The 18045-nt window shown below is 40.8% G+C and overlaps 1 protein-coding gene across 1 annotated transcript in view; it reads left to right on the top strand.

Moving 5' to 3' along the window:
* Nucleotides 1-18045, top strand: part of LINGO2 (leucine rich repeat and Ig domain containing 2) — a 683474-nt gene that overhangs the window by 312809 nt on the left and 352620 nt on the right. The window lies entirely within an intron of this gene.

Genomic DNA, 18045 nt, shown 5'->3' with positions numbered 1-18045 from the left:
GTGTGTGGGGGGGGGGGTGTTGATTGGAGCTCCTCACTTTAGGGGCTGAGAAAACCCCAGAATACCTTCTTCCCCTGCCTTCTCCCCCTGACCCCACCATCCAATGGAGCTGGAAGTTGTGGGGGCAGAGCCAGGCTTCGGAAGACTTAGCCTCTCTCCCTGGATCAGCTCCAAATTGGAGCCAATGCTTCATCCTCCAATGTTAGACCTCACAAAGATTGGTCTAACTCATGGCAATTTCTATGAAGCGCCATGAGTTGGACCTAGGAGCTACACTTTCATCAGCACCCATAGGCTACAGTCGTGCAAATGCTCTAACTTAAGGGTTGTCAACTGGGGGTACACATACCCCTGGGGGTACTTGGAAATGTGCTAGGGGGTATGCACAGGTGGGCAGGGACAGAGTGCCACCACCCACCATCCTGCGCTGCCACCTCCCAGGGCAGCGGCTCCCCTCTGTGAGCCACACAGGCACCACTGGCCCGGCCGGACATAGGGGACAGAGCTTGCATGTGGCAGCTGCCACCTCCGTCTACCACCCTGTGCTGCTGCCATGTGATCCACATCCAGCCGCTGCCACCCTGTTCCTCCTGCCCCGCATCTGGCCACTGCCATCAGAATGGGTACCCTCCTTAAAAAAGCTTGAAAACCCCTGCTATAACTGACCTCAGTGGGATTGCGTGCATGCTTAAATATAAGCAAATAGTAAATGTTTTCTTGGGTCAAAGTCCAGTGTGTTGCTAAGTGTCATATAGTCTTTTCCATTTGAAGTTTTACCATTAGTGGGCTCTTGAAGTAGTTATTTCAGTTCACTGCATGTACAGCACCTGATTATCCTTTTAAGGCATTATTTTAAATGGACTAGTCGCTGAAAGATTCCATGAGGGATTTAGCTGTGACATACTACCCATTTCTTTGTAGACTGAATTCAACTTTGTACTGGTAAGAAGTACAACAAAGCAAGTGATTAAACTGTGATGCTCTGGTGTATTTTGGCTTTTGCATTGTGAAAAAGGGGAAAACAAAAGCAGCCCAAGATAATACTTGAAATGCAAAGTTTTCTGTCTACCATCCCTCTTTAGCTACATGATGCAGTTGCAACATATAGTCCTTAAAATACAGTCTGAAGATATGCAGCATCCACACTTGTGAACAGCTGACAGGCTGTATTCACAGACTCCCTGATTCTGCTTTGAACCAGAGTTGAAAGTAAAACCTGGGATAATTTAACTTAAATCAGTTAAGTCTGATATTACATCCATTCAGATTTATCTTAAACTGGTTGCATTTTGACCACTTTGAAAGTGATTTATGTGCACTGAACTTCAGTTGTGTTACAGATTTGTACCAGTTTCCTAACACTTATACCATTTTATGTCTAATTTCTGTCCCTAGCCCTGCTGTTTGTAAGCCAGGTTGATTAAAAATAAGATTCTGCCCCAGATTCCTGACCCTGCTGCCTTGGCACAAGAATCACCAGCATTACATACACCCATTTTGAGGTTCTGAAAAATTCCTGTTGGGTTTCTGGGCTGGCTTATTTTGTGTGTTACATTCAGGATCTGGCTACTGGCATTTTTTTAAAATAATGTAAGTTAAAAAACTGGCTGTAGCTCAAGACTTGAGTCAGTACTTGTCAAAGTTTGCAGCTCTGGTGCAGGAGTAGTGGTGCAGTCTCACCCTTTGCACCCTGCTTTAGCTGTGTCCTGCATGCACAGGAGCTCTGAGCTCAGCAGCTCATTGGTATGGGCTCTCGCCATAGCCACTGCTTTGACACGGTTCCAGGGGGTAAGTGCTGGTACTGTGTGCCCCATAACATCTTCTTTGTTAACCAGATATGGAGTGTGGGGAGGAAGGGAGCAAATGGAAATCCTGGGCTCTGGAGCTATGCCAAAACCACATCTCCAGCAAGAGGCAGTGAAGATGAATGTAGCGAGCTCCCTGCACAAGCAGAGCTCTAATAGGGACCAGCTGTGAGCTCGGACAGTTCATTGGCATGCACTGGCTAGACCCCACTCAGTCTTTGAGATCCAATCATGCTTTAATCCAATTTCCATTAGAAACTCAGTAGAGATTCTAAGTCATAAATGGAAGTAGAAATGCCAGAAATCAAAAAACCTAACTTTTCCAGTGTTGAAAGGCCCATAATTTGAATAATCCCAGTTATTTAAACCATTTCGCAGAAGGAAGTGGCTTGAATAACTGAGACACATTTCCATGTTGTGCTTTTCCAAATTTAATGTAAAATTTTGGAGTTTCCCACATTGATACCTATTCTGTTCAAGAGTATTCTTCTTGCTTTCAGTAATGTTTTATATGGATCAAAACTGTAATGGTTTCTTCCATTTAATATACCAAATAATAATCTCTAGAGGAACTAGAAGTGAGGTGGTATGGAACAACAACTGGAAGCAAAGGCAGATTAACTTATACGTATTATAGGTGTGTGCCTGGATTCTTAGTTCTTGTAGTTACCTTGCCAGATCAGAATCTCAGCTATGGCTGGAAGCTGTTTCCAGCCCTTCCTTGGTACAAAGAAAAACTCGAGAAAGGCAACGATTGTCAGTGATGTACAAGCTAAGCCTGCAGAACCAGCCTGTAACAGTCACTAAAACTGTATGAACTGCTTTATTCATTTCAACTCTTGAATCTGCTTCCTTGCGAAGTGGGCAAGTAATTAATTTAGCATCATCATGAAGCCATATGTGTTATACTTGAAGCCACAAATTGACTTAATTCAACCTTAATCAGAGTAAACCCTATGCTTCTATTTCCATTGATTCTTTTGCAGTGTAAGGCAAGACACTGTCCCTCACCCTCTTCACATTGTTACTGAGGAAAATAAAGCTGCTTACTGGAAGTACATGATCACAACAAAATAATTGATGCTATTCAAATGTCATTCAGTCACTTGTGAAAAATTATGGACCAGAACTGTGTCCCTACCATTATTATGATAATTTATTTCAAGTAACAAATGAAAGAAGACTGCAGCATGGAGAGAAGAAAGAAATATTCAGTGCTGCATAGAGAACGTAGGGCAGGAAGCAGTTAAATGTAGCAGGGAGTTGGGAACTGAGCCTGCTATGCTTGTCCTCTCTGAGGAGCCTAAGACAGAAGTATGGCAGTGAGATTCCCTGAGGACACAGCAGCTTTAAGACTGGCGGGGTGTCTGGTAAAAGGGGAAGCACAGAATTTTAAAGGACTGTGGTGCCTAAGGCAAGAGGGGCCCTGGATCCTCTAAAGTAAAGATGAGCTTATTACCCCCTGAAAAGGGGCAAGAGCCAGGGCAAGCTTACCTGGAGCTGGCACAGAGGCATGGGCAAACATCCAAGCAGCGGATCCCAGGGAAGTGGCAGAGAGATGAGAAAATCCTGTCATCTTTGCTGGGACACTGAAAGCTGGAGACTCCAAGACCTGCAAGAGACTGTTGCCCTGGAAAGCATTCTGCATGGGGCAGTGCGTACTGCTGGCAGCAAACAGACTTTGAGTAAGAAACACAGCTCTGGATGGGAAGACACAACCCAAATGGTAAGCAGCCCAAGGTCTGGAGCACCTGGTGGGTAGCTGGGTGTGGATGAGAAAATGGCCTGGAGCCAAAGCAAGGCTGACCATGAACCCAAGCTGTGGCCACCATCAGATAAAAAGGGGTCTTGAGCCTCCAGGAGGGAATAAGCCCATACCCCTACAATGGGTGTACCTACAGAGCCAACAAAGACTGCCGGAATTGCCTGTGAACTGGCAGAGTTCTGCCAATGATTTTTGTTTGGTATAGCATGATGCACCCCCAATGCCAGGGTCATTCCTGCTAGGGGAAACAAGGAGATCATTGTCCCTTTGCTCCTTCCTCTCCCAGTTGAGAGGGAGGAGAGAGAGCAGCTGGATAATGTTCTCCACACTTCCCAGAGCAGGGACACCCCATTCTGGGGAATGGGCTTTCTTGCTCAGCTCCCAGTCTTCAGGAGAAGAGCAGTGGGAGCAGCAGGGCAATGCCCCCTACCTGTTCCACAGGGAGGGATAGCATAAGCTTCTTGGGAAGGCTCTTGGGGGTAGCAGCAGCTCAACTTTGTGATCAGGAGGAGTTGAGCTGCATGCCCCCTTCACTCCCTACCTTCTTCCCCAGTCTGGGAAAGACACAGGAGAAGCTGCTACTCAATTCCTCCTGATCATGGAGGAGTTGAGCTGAAATGTACAGGCATTCATCCTAGTGGGGGGAAATTTTCTCAGAGGAGAGATCTGGATGTCAATGTGAAGACATTGTTCATGGAGACAGTGTATTTCCTCCAGGAGAAAGTGAATGAACACCTGTATGCTTGCAGTCTCTATCAGCAGACTAGTTATTCTCCCAGTAGAAACATAATATCTGAATACATGACCTTAATCATTTGCTCATCTTGGCTTTTTATCCATCTTGCAGGTTATAGTCACAGAAGCTTGACCCATGTTTTCTATTCCTTTCTCTTTATCAGGCTGCCTCCTTAAATGTGCTTTCACAGTGTGGGGCTCCTCTGCCTCTATGGACATCCTAGCCTGTTACTTGCCACTTTCTAAAGAGCTTTCTAGAGGAAGCTCTTGGAATCATCTCTAAATTAGGGTCCTCAATAGCTGGAAACAGATGCATAACATAGAAGCTTGTTGCCCTGGAAAGCATTCTGCATGGGGCAGTGCGTACTGCTGGCAGCAATAGTACAACTAGCTGCACCAGCAGCAGCAGCAGCTATTTTTGTATCCTCCCCACTCCCTCAGTTGCACTACTGGCTGGAAGCACAGATGACTTTTTAAAACTTTCGCATTTAAACAATCTCTATCTTTGTGGGGTAAGAAAATATATTTTTATGTCCTTAACCCAATACCCTTATCCCACTACTGATATGCCAGATACATATTAACCATACATGGCTGGTTGTTTTGTTTTTTTTAACTATTCATGAAGTGCTTCCTTTTCCCCCATCCCTTCCTCTGTTATATAATGAAGCATTCATTCAAACATATTTCTTTCTTTCATAAAATCTGCATTTGTGAACTCTAAGTGACAGCTCCCTTGCTGCTATTAAGAAATGTTCCATCTGAGCCACAATAGATGGACTGAAAATATAATATCTGACGACAGAAGTTTGATGTAAGCATCCAAAGAATAAAAGTTCATTTCAGCATCGTTTCACTGAATGGATTTCTTTTAGATACGTTTGACATGTGTCATGCAGCTTGTTTTCAAATGATTCATCAGTGATACGAGTATATGGCATATAGTGATTGTGTATCTTCTGTAAGTTCTTGCATGATTTTTTTCTTGAAGGAGGTTGTTTTCTAACAACAACAACAAAAACCACAACACAAAGTAAGAGGAACTGCTTTGGTATCAGTGAATGCTATGCAAACCTCAGAAAGTTTTAATGCATAGCCAGAGGCTTCTTCACTGCCAAAATTGGGAAGGAAATCTATGGTAAATGGACATTTCCATGATATTCCTGGTATTTGCTATTTCTCCGTCACTCTAGGAATATTATAAGAACAGCTTTTTGAACAGTGATTTTGCTCTTTTGTTTCTGACCATAAAACAGAAAGGTGAAAGTGGAAAAGGAAAAGAGCACAGAGGAAAAAATACCAAATCTTTGAAACTCTACACCAGAGAGTTCAAACTCACCTGGGACCTCAGACTGGGTCTGGACAGCAAGGCTCCTGACAGGCCAGATCCAGCCTGGGACATAGGAGTAGCCACCATGGCTACCACAGCAGTGGCAGCAACAAATCCAGCAGCAACAGAGTTCTGCCAGCAGCAAGAGGGGTCTGCTGATGACCATGCATCCAGGTGAGGGTATGGAGGCAGTGGAGACAAGCTTTGCTCACTGCCAATAGCCATGGCTTCCATGGGCCACACACCCCAACACTGGTAGCCTGGTGGACCAGATAGAGCAGCTCCATGGGGCATGATCTCCAGTTGCTGGAGTATTACTGTTGGGACCCTCAGAGCAAGACAGTTCCTTGAGGCTCCAGGATTAGGAGAATCATAAACATGGGCAACCTCCAGCTATGAAAGGTACAGTATCCATGCAGGTCCAGCTCTGGCCCAGTGTTATAGGCTCAGTACAAGCTCCCCCTCTCTCTTTCTTTCCAAATGTGCCTATGTACAGGTCTATGCATTTATTTGTTTAATGTATTACACCTGGAAATCTCCAGGAATGTAGTGCACATATTTTGATAAAAATCTAAAGAGCTCAATTTTATTTCTAGAACAACAAGCAACAGTAGACAAGTAAAGAAATTGTTAAATGCTTTTTAAAGAGGTAAACCAAAATCTTATAGAGAATTAATTCATCAGAACTTCATCTATAGTATTAGGTTGGTTGCTTTGAGACAAAATCTCTTCACCCACCCAGCTGCATGCAACAGCCAGATCACTTCCATAGATCAAAGAACATATGCAGCAGGTTTAGCACAGCTCTACTATGAGACACCCAACTTTCACAGTACAGGCTGGCTCTCATCTATCACAGCACGCAGCAGACAGCTCTTCGTTCAGCATGAGCACCATAGATATTGGAACTGGCTTGTGCTTCCTATAACAAGATATTAGCTAGCCACTATTCTTACATCACCCAGGCTGCTGCCACTAGAGGTGATGTATACCCGACAAGTGTACCTGCCAGCACAGTGGGAAGTTGGCACCCTGCTGCATTGCCCAAACATCATTACATGTTGTCTTGGTACTGTTCCCTTCCTTTTCCTGCCATGAATCATTCACATACTCAAGAACAGGATTTATCCCAAATTACTATTGTATATAAGGATCCAGGTTGTGCTCTGTGGTGTCACCAGCATAAATCTTGAATGACTCTAATTATTAAAATGGATTCATTCCAATCTTTTTGTTGCTGTGAGAGCAGAATTTGATCCCCAGACTCTGTTTTTTCTCAGCTGCCTGCTTTTGTAAGGTGTACTATGCCCTTTTCATGGATTATGGTATAAAAACACGGACTTGCTTTTATATATTCAGTGCCAGAGACTGAATATTTTCCAGTGCTAAATATTGCCCTGGGAGTACCCAGTACATTAGTGGCAATAGATTAAGGCAGCTAAGAGGATTTTTGTTGAATAGAGAGAAGGGATCAATAGGAAGCCATGTGTTTTGAGGATGTAAGAAAATCTCAATTCTCCAAAGATAAAACCTAAAGAATAAAATGCAAATTAAAACTATTTGCCCCCAGGTTTCCTGAATAGATGGAGGTGTATTTTAATGATTTCTCTATACTGACAGCTGCAGTAGGAAAATTCTGCTAGACTCAATAGTGAACTACCTCTAAGCTTAATGAGGAGATCTGGAATGTTTATGCAGAAACAGCTTGCGTCTGTGTGTGCATGTCATTTTAATATATTGTTAGTGTTTCATTTATAATCTTAGTGCAAGAAATTAATAGACTTTTTTTACCCTCATATAGAAAAATAAGTTAACTGCAACATTTCACTTAGAATACTATGATTAAGAACTAAGGAATTGTCATATTGGGTCAGACTCCAATTCATCTAGTCTAGTATTTGGTATTCTCTGATAATGGCCAGTGCTAGCTGCTTCAGAAGAAGATGAAGAAAAAAGAAGGTCTTCTTAAGAACAATATAGCTTCTTATTAGGTTTTTTCCTGTTTACATTATGGTTTAGAAATTGCCCTAAATTGTGAGTTTCTCAAGGTTTACTCCATCTGTGAAAAATGTATGAGTTAGCATGAAATGTTATAGGCCTGGGTAGCATTACCTAAGTGAATGCTTAATCCTTTTTTATAAATGTTGCTTACTTTTTGGCTTCTATGACACCCTGTGGCAATGAGTTCCTTAGTTTAATTTTGCATTATATGGAAAATGATTTCCTCTTATCAGTTCTAAACATACTGCTTTTTAAGTTTCATTGAACGCTGCCTTATTCTTGCCTCATGAGAGAGAAAACAGAAGCGAAGGATTAATGAACAATTAATTTATATTAAGTTCAGCAAAGGTTTAAAAACTACTAGTGATTTTGTTGTTGTTCACCAAATTGTACGAGACTGAATTTTATAAAGTGCCAAATCTTGTGTTCTGGGAGCCTGATTTCTTAAAAGTGGTCTCAAATTAAACACCCAAAAATGTAGGCACCCAAGCTATTAGTTACATTTGCAAATATGGGCCATAAAATGTTTGTGTAAATCAGAGTAAATGCTGTTGATCTGGAGAGCAACAGTGTGGTAGTTTTGCACTATTTTCTATTCTCCAGATAATGTTTGACACTATTGTTCCCTCCAGATTTGTATGAGTTAATAAAACTGTTTCCTTTTTTTTTTTTTTTTTAAGGTTTAGGAAGAGTATTTGGGAAAAAAGACTGTCTTTAGGTCTTGGGAAAATTCATAAATCAGAAGTTCATACACTTCCTTTGGGATTAAATACTCATGCTTTAAGTATGTGACAAGGTATAAAAAAAAAACAAAATAAAACTGCAGGAGAAAATTGAAAAGAAAAGAAAAATATATAAACCAGTAGTATTACTCATGAGCCATGCAAGATGAAATTCAACATATGTATGTTGAACATTTTTTTGATGGGAAAAAGCTATAAACTCATTTGTAAAAATAACTATTACGGTTTTTAAATACTTGTTATAATTTGAAGTAACAGACATTGATGTCCAACCTTCTCCCTTTTTGAGTAGTATGAGAAATGGGGTATTATGGCACTTTTTTTTCTCAGGGTGTAGTTTGACTATCAGAGTGAGGAAATGAATATGTCTGAGGCTTGGCTTGGTCTAAAGAATTCTTTGTTAGGCCATATTTGGAATTCATCCATCAAAGGAATTGGAATAGGGCATAGAAAAAGAAAATGGTACTAACTGGGACAAGTGCTTGACTCAGAGTCTTTTACTCTCTGCAATGTTTGATGTCTGCAAAAAGTATTCAGTGTTTTGTTTGCTTGTTTGTTTTGTTTTAAAGATGCTTACAACAAATAGCCACGTGTCTTTGGAAGTGCAACATAAACTGAGAATAAGCTTGCGAAAGCAGTCATTCACTTTCACGATTGTCATCACATCAGTATTCATTTGCTGTATAGGAGAGCAATTAAAAATAAAGAAAGAAATAAAACTGCCTAGTATATCAAATGGAATCATTTAGAGTAAATCACCATTGATGGAAAATGATCCAGCCCAATACCATGCATCATTCTAGTCCAGTACCACAGCATCTCTATTTGTAAAGGCAATATCATGGCCAAGATGACAAATATATATGAGTGCATCAGAATGTCAACAACGCAGCAATGAGAAGAACCAACAAAACTTCAGAAGTGAAACATCATAGAAACTATATTTATGTCCAAGTAAATATTACACTAGTTCTGTGCTGGACTCCGCAGGGAGATAAGAACTCAGCAGCAACAGGGAAATAAGAACTCAGTTCTACCTTTCCAAGAGACCGTCCCTACAACAAGTTAATTGTAACCTGTTGACCATCCCTACGACAAGCTAGTTGTAATCTGTGGAGGACTGATAACCTGATAAGCCATTCTGATTCCATATGACAGAAGACTGTGGTTCACATATATGAGGAAAAATGTATATAAGGGTAGTTAAACACTTGAACTGGCTTCTTGGAGAGCTTGCAGAATTTCCTCCAGGGGGCTTTAAAGAAAAGGTTAGACAAACATCTGTTGAAGATGATCTAGGTATATTTGATCCAGGCTCAGTGAAGGGGATGATTAGTTTAGATGATTTCTTTAGCTCCCTTCCAACCTTTTATTTCTCATTTTAGAGATTTGAGAAAAAAAAAGTTGTTGTTAATTCAGGTTAATATAAAAATAAATGATTTTTTCTGAGCAGTGTAGATCAAGCAGCACAATTTTATAGCATTGCATTTTAAAATATTTGTCTAATCCAGACTATAACTGTGCATGTCCTAGTGAATGGTTGTGTGTAGTATAATAATCATATTTGACAGATTAAATAAATTGTTCAAAGTCTACCCGTAAAGCATGTTATCCTGTAATTTATTGAAATAAAAAGTAACTAAATATAGGTTAAATACAATTAAATACATGTTAACTAACATAACATAATACTTCAAAAACAGAAGGTCTTAGGGATTTCTCATGTCCTAGGGCTAATTCTGAAGATTTTGGAGTCAATTCAGAAGACAGAATTCAAATAGAGGAGAATTGTAGAGTGTCTCCAGAACATGGATTCCCTATAATTATATAACCACAAAGATCTACATTTATATAAACCAAGCCAATTCTATTGAAGCCAGTGAAGCCATGTTGCTTTTTGGCCTGACCCTTAAAAATGACAGCAAACATTTCATATCACTGTTTATTCTAGCATCACAATTAATAGATCATGCCATTGTATTGATATTGATGATGCATCATAGCTTTGATGCATTACAAATACAAGGATAAAGTACAAATTTACCAAGAAGGCACATTGGAGACATTGTTTAATCTTAGCAAGTAATATGCAAATATTAGGTTCTTCTTTCTGAATTGGAGGAAATTTATGTAAATGCATGACCTGACGAAGTGAATAAAAATAAATTTCTATTGGAAGTTGAAAATATCAAGTTTTAGAAGCTGGTAATCATACATATGCAAAATAATGGGTTTTTAAAAAAATAGTAAACCTATCATTTTAAATCTACACATTCAGTTTAAGAGTTCTTCTTGATATAACTGTTTCAGAGCTTAATGATGGGTTTTTGATGCTCTGAATAATATTATAAAGATTCATTACATAAAGTGAGTGATCATTTGACAACATGGATATAGTTAATAGCATTGTTGAAATGTTGGTCCAGAGCCACATCTCCTGTAAATCATCATTAAAATAAAAAAGAACATCAGTTCACACCGATGAGGATCTAGGTGATAATTCTTCTGTGCTTCTGCCAGTTCCCCTCAGATAAAAAGAAAACTATGGAAGCATTAAAAGGCTATATTTCATGATGTTCTGTAAGATGTTGGGAGGGAGATGTTGAGATTTTCAAAGTTCCTTGGCTGCCAAGGTTTATTCAGTAGGGGTGTGGGAAATGGGCCGTATTTGATTTGGATTCAGATTTGGCGCAAATCAGGGACAGTGATTTGATTCATTGAGTCAGATCACTGTCCCCGATTCAATTCAGCCAAATCCAGATCTGAAGATTTGATGCTGATTCTCTGATTCAGCAATTTGGGCATAGACACAGCTTTAAATGTTTTTTCTGCATACCTTGAGGTAAGGCATGTCTTATGATTGCTACAATGCTGGGCTGCATGGAGTATCCCACAGGAGTGAGGGGGGGCCTCCACATGTTCAGTGACAAACCCGGAGGTAGACCACAAGTACGTCCGGTCCACTTCTGGGTCTGCCAGGGAGCGCACGGGGGGGGGGGGCCGCGCCTCCCAGCTTGCTGATTGGCTGCAGGGGAACCCTAGGTGCCCCCCCCTCAAATCCAGGAGATGCCAGTCACTGAGCAGAACTGGGGGTGGGTGGTCCCCAGCACGCTCCCTGGCAGACCCAGAAGTGGACCAGAAGTGCTTCTGGTTCACTTCCGGGTCTGTTGCCGAGCTCACTGGGGAGCCCACCATGCTTCTGTGGGACACTCCATGTGCCCCAGCATCACAGCACTCACAAGCCCCTGGTTCCTAAAGATATGCAGAAAAAACATTTAAAGCTGTCTCTATGTCCAATTCACCAAATCTTTCCGAATCTTTCCGAATCAATTTAGAGGGTTCCAATTCAATTTGGAGAGATTAAAGAGTCCTCTGATTCAATTTGGATTTGGAGATTTGGCCACTGAATCAGGCCGAATCTCCACCAAATTGAATCGGGGCTGAAGCTTCATACAGCCCTATTGTTCAAACCAATGGTTTAAATCCATTATCATGTTTCAATGTCCCACCCAAAGACCTTGTAGAAAGCATTTTGTATGAGATTAGCTGCCCCCTGGGCAATGTGTGAATCTGATTATAAGGTCTTCATTAAATCTGGACTTCCAAAAACAATGAAAATGCCACAATAGGCGCTAGTTTGTCTAATTAATTTAAAGAATAAAAATGGCATCTTCCTTTCTTCTTTGTTCCAGAAGGAGAAAGCTTACGCTCTTTTGGCATGGTAGTGGCATCTTTAATTCACTTTGAAAGACAGTGAGAGTTGGAATGCCTGCCACCTTGCCAGTTTGAGTCCTAAGGTATACCTACTTTCTAGTCTCACTGTTGTGACCGTCGATTGTACTCAGAGATATATCTGAGCTAGCCTTAAGCCAATTAGTACAGGTTCTCCTAACACTATGGCCAAGGCAGCATAGAGCTCAGCATGGATACAAAACTTCTCTGATAAGCTTACCAGATACCTGAAGTAATCATCCCATTCCAAACTCTGTGGTAGTGCGGTTAGCAGGACTTGTGGTTTCTAGTTTAAAGTTAAATAAGGTGCAACTACATGAACTGGGTTAAATGATTAATGGAGGGAATAGTGTAGACCAGGGATGCCAAACATATAGGCTGTGAGCTAGATTTGGCCTGTGTAACTGGTCCTTCTGTCCTGCTGGTAGTCCAGCGGACGACTGGAAGTTGGGGGATGTGGTCTCCTGCATGGTCCCTGAAATCTGATGGACGTGGCCATCAGCAACAGCCGCATCGACCCTTGCTGCTGCTGCTGCCCCAATCGTATGCTGCTGCACAAATGTGGCTCTGTGCTTTTGCAAGTGCTTGATTTCATGCTGCTGCCCAAAATGCAGCTGCATGCTTTCACTCAGCCTCAGACCCACTGCAGTTGCTGTTGGCCCATGAATCTGGTTTGGAAGAAGCCTTTGCAGTCTGGATCTGGTCTGGGGACCAGAGTGAATTTGACACTACTGGTGTAGACATACCCAAAAATCTCTGCTATACTCTTTGCTTCTTCCTATTATTTGTTTACTGTAGTTGGGGACTTAAGTGAACAAGGCATTTCTTGAGCCCTGCATGATCTTACTATGCCCTCTGCATGTCACCCAGTTTGCACCACTTTCTCATTTAGATCTGAAGGAGAGAGACAAGCACAAATTGATTTATCTTCCTGTCTCACGAGACCATTAAAAATGTTAATATAATCCTCTGCAAAAACCTTAAAGGCTGAAACAGCGAAAAGGAGGGGGAAAGGTTAAGCCTATTACCTGCAAAATGCCAAGCTGTGAACAGTTTGCTTGTGTTCAACAAATATAATGAACGATGTGGCATTTGACTCATGCCAAATAGCAGAAGAACAAAGGGTTTTGGCTTATATCTATTACTGCTAAATCAGTAATGAAACATTTCTTCTCACTCTGCAGAGGGTCCTCAACCCAGCAGATATGAAATGATATAGTGGGCTAGATGGCAACTCCATTGTTGATTATGCCATATCCTGTCTCCCCACCACCACCCACCTGGCTCCATTTTAGATGTATGTAGCTGAATAGCTAAATAACTCTTTTCCTTGGCAGTGCTATTTTCTGGCTCCATGAAAACCATTTTTGAAAATGTAGTCAGAGTGTAAAATGAAACAGGTACAAATATTATAGGTAGTTACAATAAAAACATTACATAAAAAGGTACAGGATTTCACCAGAGGGTGGCCCAAGTACTGTAATTCATTTAAAAACAAGAATCTTTCACCTCAGTGCTCTCCCTGTTCTTTGAAAATAACCTAATTAGAAACAATTCTTTTGAAGGTTATGGGAACTTTAAGAATCTCAAATAGTGATTATGGGGCTGATTCTACCCTTGTCACTTGATTTACCATTTGCTTTCCATATGTACTGTTCCTGATATTTTTTGTCTACATCCTTTTCTGTGAAATGGCTGACTCTCATGTGAGAGAATTTTACAACCCTGGAGCACATTTTGTAGTGGGAAGGGAAGGAAGGGAGGAAAAGACACATTTTGCCCCTTTCCTGCCCTACCATCTCTAAAAAGAAACTGAGAGTGAGGAGTTGACAGTAGTGGATATCAGAAGTTCTCTGATGCACCAGAGCCAGATGGTACAAAACACCTGGAATGGATCTAGACTTAACCTTGTTTTTGTGAAGGTTAAGAACTGCTTCTAGTTCTCTTTTGAATGTGACACTGTAGTGGCTCTACAGAAGCTGTTTTATGAGGCATATTGCTTACTATTATGTAAATATGTACTGTGTACTGAATTCAAACTCTTTTAAAAGGCTCTTTATTTACTGCAGAAACCAAAACTTAGTGTTAAAGAACACAAAATTGTCAACAACTGAGATTTTATTTTAAGTTTGTAAATGCTTGTTATAGCTTTGCTTAGACAGTAATGGTGTCATCAAGACCATAATATTCTGTAAAGTACAGCAAATACATGTGGATATGTGCAATAAGGTGTATAGCAAACCATGCATTTGTTAAAGCTTCTTCAGAAACACAAGGATCTTCTCTAATTTCCATTAATGTAGTAAGATGGATCAAAATGCTTGATGCTGCAGGGCTAGATTCTGACTAATGCTGTTCACATTCACAAGTAAAAGCTCCTAATTTGGTTACACAGAATGTGTGTACCCCTTATTTTACTCCTTCCCATAAGCAGGTGAGTGGTGTTAACCAGTTACTGACCTCCAGGAACATGAAAAGAATTGACTCAGCTTACATGTGGCAGCCCAAGTTTTTGGAAGTGTGAGTAATCAGGGTATAAACTCTGCAGACTGAGATTATGCTTGCTTCCACATGCAAAAGCTTATGTTTCACTGTTGTTGTCACCCCAGCTGGCTAGATTATCTAGCTGGGATATAATGTCTATCACACACTTTGCAAACACCTTCATTTTGTTGTGAATGAATGCCTCCAAGCAGGTATGTCTGAAGAAAAGTGCCTCCTATGACTACTACTAGGCTAGTAAAGCTGATCCACTATCCACAGCCCAGGGCTGTGTCCATTGATACAATCTATCGCATAGTATTTATATGCTTTGATGCTGTCTATTGGTATAACTCAAACTGCTTCGTGATTGAGGGCACATAACCTTAGCCCTGTTTTACAGATTCAGTAAAGAGAAGCACAGAGAAGTAAACAGGTTAAGTCTGACATACTGCCTTAGCTGAGCAGTGCCTACCGCCATAAGACCAATGAAATTAATGAGGTTACTTTAACTTGAGTTAGGCTATCAAAATTAGAGAAAAAACCCTAAGGTCACCAAGAAGTCTATTGGGCCTCATCAGTGATCAGTCACAATGGGATCATGAACAGCTGGAAGCACTATCATAGGCCATAACTCCTCTTCCTTATCCTTTTAATGATGGTTAACACGTGTAGCCAGGAGCACAAGAATTGATAGACTCTCATGCAAAGGACACACAATGATGTTATAAATGAAGCTGACTAGCACAGTTAAAAAGAAGAACCGGGAGTTCCCTACAGCATTCAGTGCTTTGGTTCAGCCTGCCAGAAAGAGCAGAGTATGGCCCTAGTTCACAAGGAATGGCCCTAGTTTCAAACTTTTTGAAAGTCGGTGTGGGAATCTCAATTATAGCTACTCAGTAAGCTGATCAATTGCCAAATCTGAATTAAAAATTCAACAGTTTGTCTGAGATAAGAGCAGGAAAAAGATCAGTTACTTGTAATCTAGTTTTCCTTCTCTCTGCCATTTTCATACTCAGGCTAGAGAAGTTCAATGTTTGTGTAAGTGAAATATATTTTATAAACCCCCAAATTATTGTCTTTGATACCTCTGTATGAAAGAGGTTGGCCTCAAACAAATTCTACACATTAAGCTTAAGCCCCTGAAAAGAAGGGTTTATAACAGAAATGCTCATATACCCTACAGGGTACTGTTATGCCAATTGAGGCTGACCAGCTATAATTGCTTTATTCCAAAAGCCAATTAAATAGTCCACTTTTTCTATTGACTTTAGAAATTGTGGTAATTTTTAGATAGGCTGAGTGCAGGATTTTCTTTCCGGCATTAAGAAGTCCATTGTTTGGTGATGGAGAGGGTATATGTTGTAAAGAAATGTCTGTGTTGTGTTTCTTGTTTGTCCTTTAAGCATCTCTCTCTCTCTCTCTCTCTCTGCTTATCTCTTATAGAACAATAAGCTCTTTCCCCCTTTAGATTTGATGAGTCAAGTGATTTTTTTATATTTCTCTGTCTATAAACCCAATGATGTCTTTTGAAGCAGAGAGCTTCAGTAGGATAAAATTCAGAAACCTGTGATCTTTATCAGTGAATTGTTTCCTTTGCCTTTTGAGGGATAAGAAAGATCGGCAACATACATGATGATATCTGTGGTAAAATGTGATCCTAGATTGGTCAGAAGAATGTAAGTAAACAAAACCTGTGTTCAAACCTTGCACGGTTACAGCCTAATATGAGTGATTGGAGGAAAAGACACTGAAGTCATTCTAAAACTGCTCCTTTTCCTCTCAAAGGCAGTTATCTGCTTTTGTCAGGCTTGGGCTCCCCGAAGGGCCAGTGCAGCGGTATTTTATTAATGATGCTCTGCAGTAAAATGTGTATCAAATTGTGCTGTTCCATTAAATACAAAACCAGCCCTGTTGCCAAAGGTGTGGATGTTTCTCTAGTAACCTTACGCTGAGAGTAACTGTTGCAACTGACCACCTGTTTCACATTTTGCATAGTCAAACAGCAAATGTGCATGCTTGTGCATGTGCCAATATGCTGAAGTTACTTTGGTGAACTGTAAAGTGCTCTAATAAATCTTCAAATCGTCCCTATGTAATTGCTGATAAGTATCAAGCTAGTGATAACAAACTCACCAGTTCATTAACACTGTTGCATTCAAATATTCCAGAAATGGGACATATAGAGACCTGACACTTATCCATCAACTCTGAACCACTCCTGCCTTCTCCTATGCCTACATACACCAGCTCTACCCAAAATATAGCAGATCAAGTTGATGAGCAAGAGGCAGTATGCTCTTCAAGCCCATTAATTTCTTGTCCTTTGTTGAAACTGTCAGATGAATGAGAGATGACAGTTTATATTTGTATTGTATTGCCAATGATTTTGAAGGCAAGGTAGTTTATAGCTCACTCACTGCCATTAGAATACTCAGCTATTATTTACCTAAAGACTATGCTTAAGTGCTGCAAGGTCATCAAGTCATTATTTCATAGATTGTGGAAAAAACATTAGATGTTGTACTCACAGTGTGTCACTTTCCTAAAGATACAATAGTAGGTTAAAAATTAGGTGACATGTATGGTAGGGGAACCTGCACCTGTGTCTGTGCTTGGGTCCCTTCCCAGGTGCTTGGGTCCCTTTCCAGGCCCGTCTCTGCTCCTGTGGTGAGTGCTGGGGCACACTAATTAGGGGTCTGGGCCATGCTGGGGGGACTCCTTCCTCCCCTCTCACATAAGCATATATTTGATCACCACCCACAGCAGCTCAAGACTCCAGATGCAGCACAGTTCAAGTGCATGGAAGTGTTAACCTAAAATAAAGGCTTTGACATAAAAAAGGCCTTTTGACATAAGTAGCTTGACTCTCATTCAGCAATGGGAGATGTTTATGTGAAATGCAGCTTTGCTAAATCAGGATGAATTAATACTAAGAAATTGGTGAAGAACAGGGAAATAATCTATGGTCTTGGGCAGACAGAGACCCTCTAAGGCAGGGGAAACCAAACAAGAAATAGCTATTGCTATAGAGATATGTGACATAAATACATGACTACAGGAAAATGTGTGTATTAAGGTAAGAAATTAAGTTATGTAAACAAGACAGGTATAAAATTGTGTAGTGGCTTTGATTCATGGGTAGCTTATTCTGAAGACCCTCAACATTGCTCCTCAGACCAAGAGAATCTACTCTGCACAGGATTTAGACATAGAAACTGGGAACCCCCAGGCAAGACCTCATGGACTGATCAACCACTGATATCATGTTCATTATTTCTTAGGGTGGTAAGCTGTTGCTGGTAGGTGTTGTAAGGCTTTGGGTACCTCTTTATCAGTGCCTTGCCCCCCAGCAGCATCAGGGTGAAACCCTATTCCAGTGCCACCTAGGTGGTTTAGGAACTGCCTCTTTTCTCTCGTGCCATGTTTTCGGTGTTATTGTTGGAGAGGCAG

Source organism: Crocodylus porosus, unplaced genomic scaffold, assembly GCF_001723895.1.
Source record: "Crocodylus porosus isolate Cpor-Errol unplaced genomic scaffold, CroPor_comp1, whole genome shotgun sequence".
NCBI lineage: Eukaryota > Metazoa > Chordata > Crocodylia > Crocodylidae > Crocodylus > Crocodylus porosus.
Note: the sequence above shows the minus strand (reverse complement) of the source record. Positions and strands in the feature narration are given on the sequence as shown.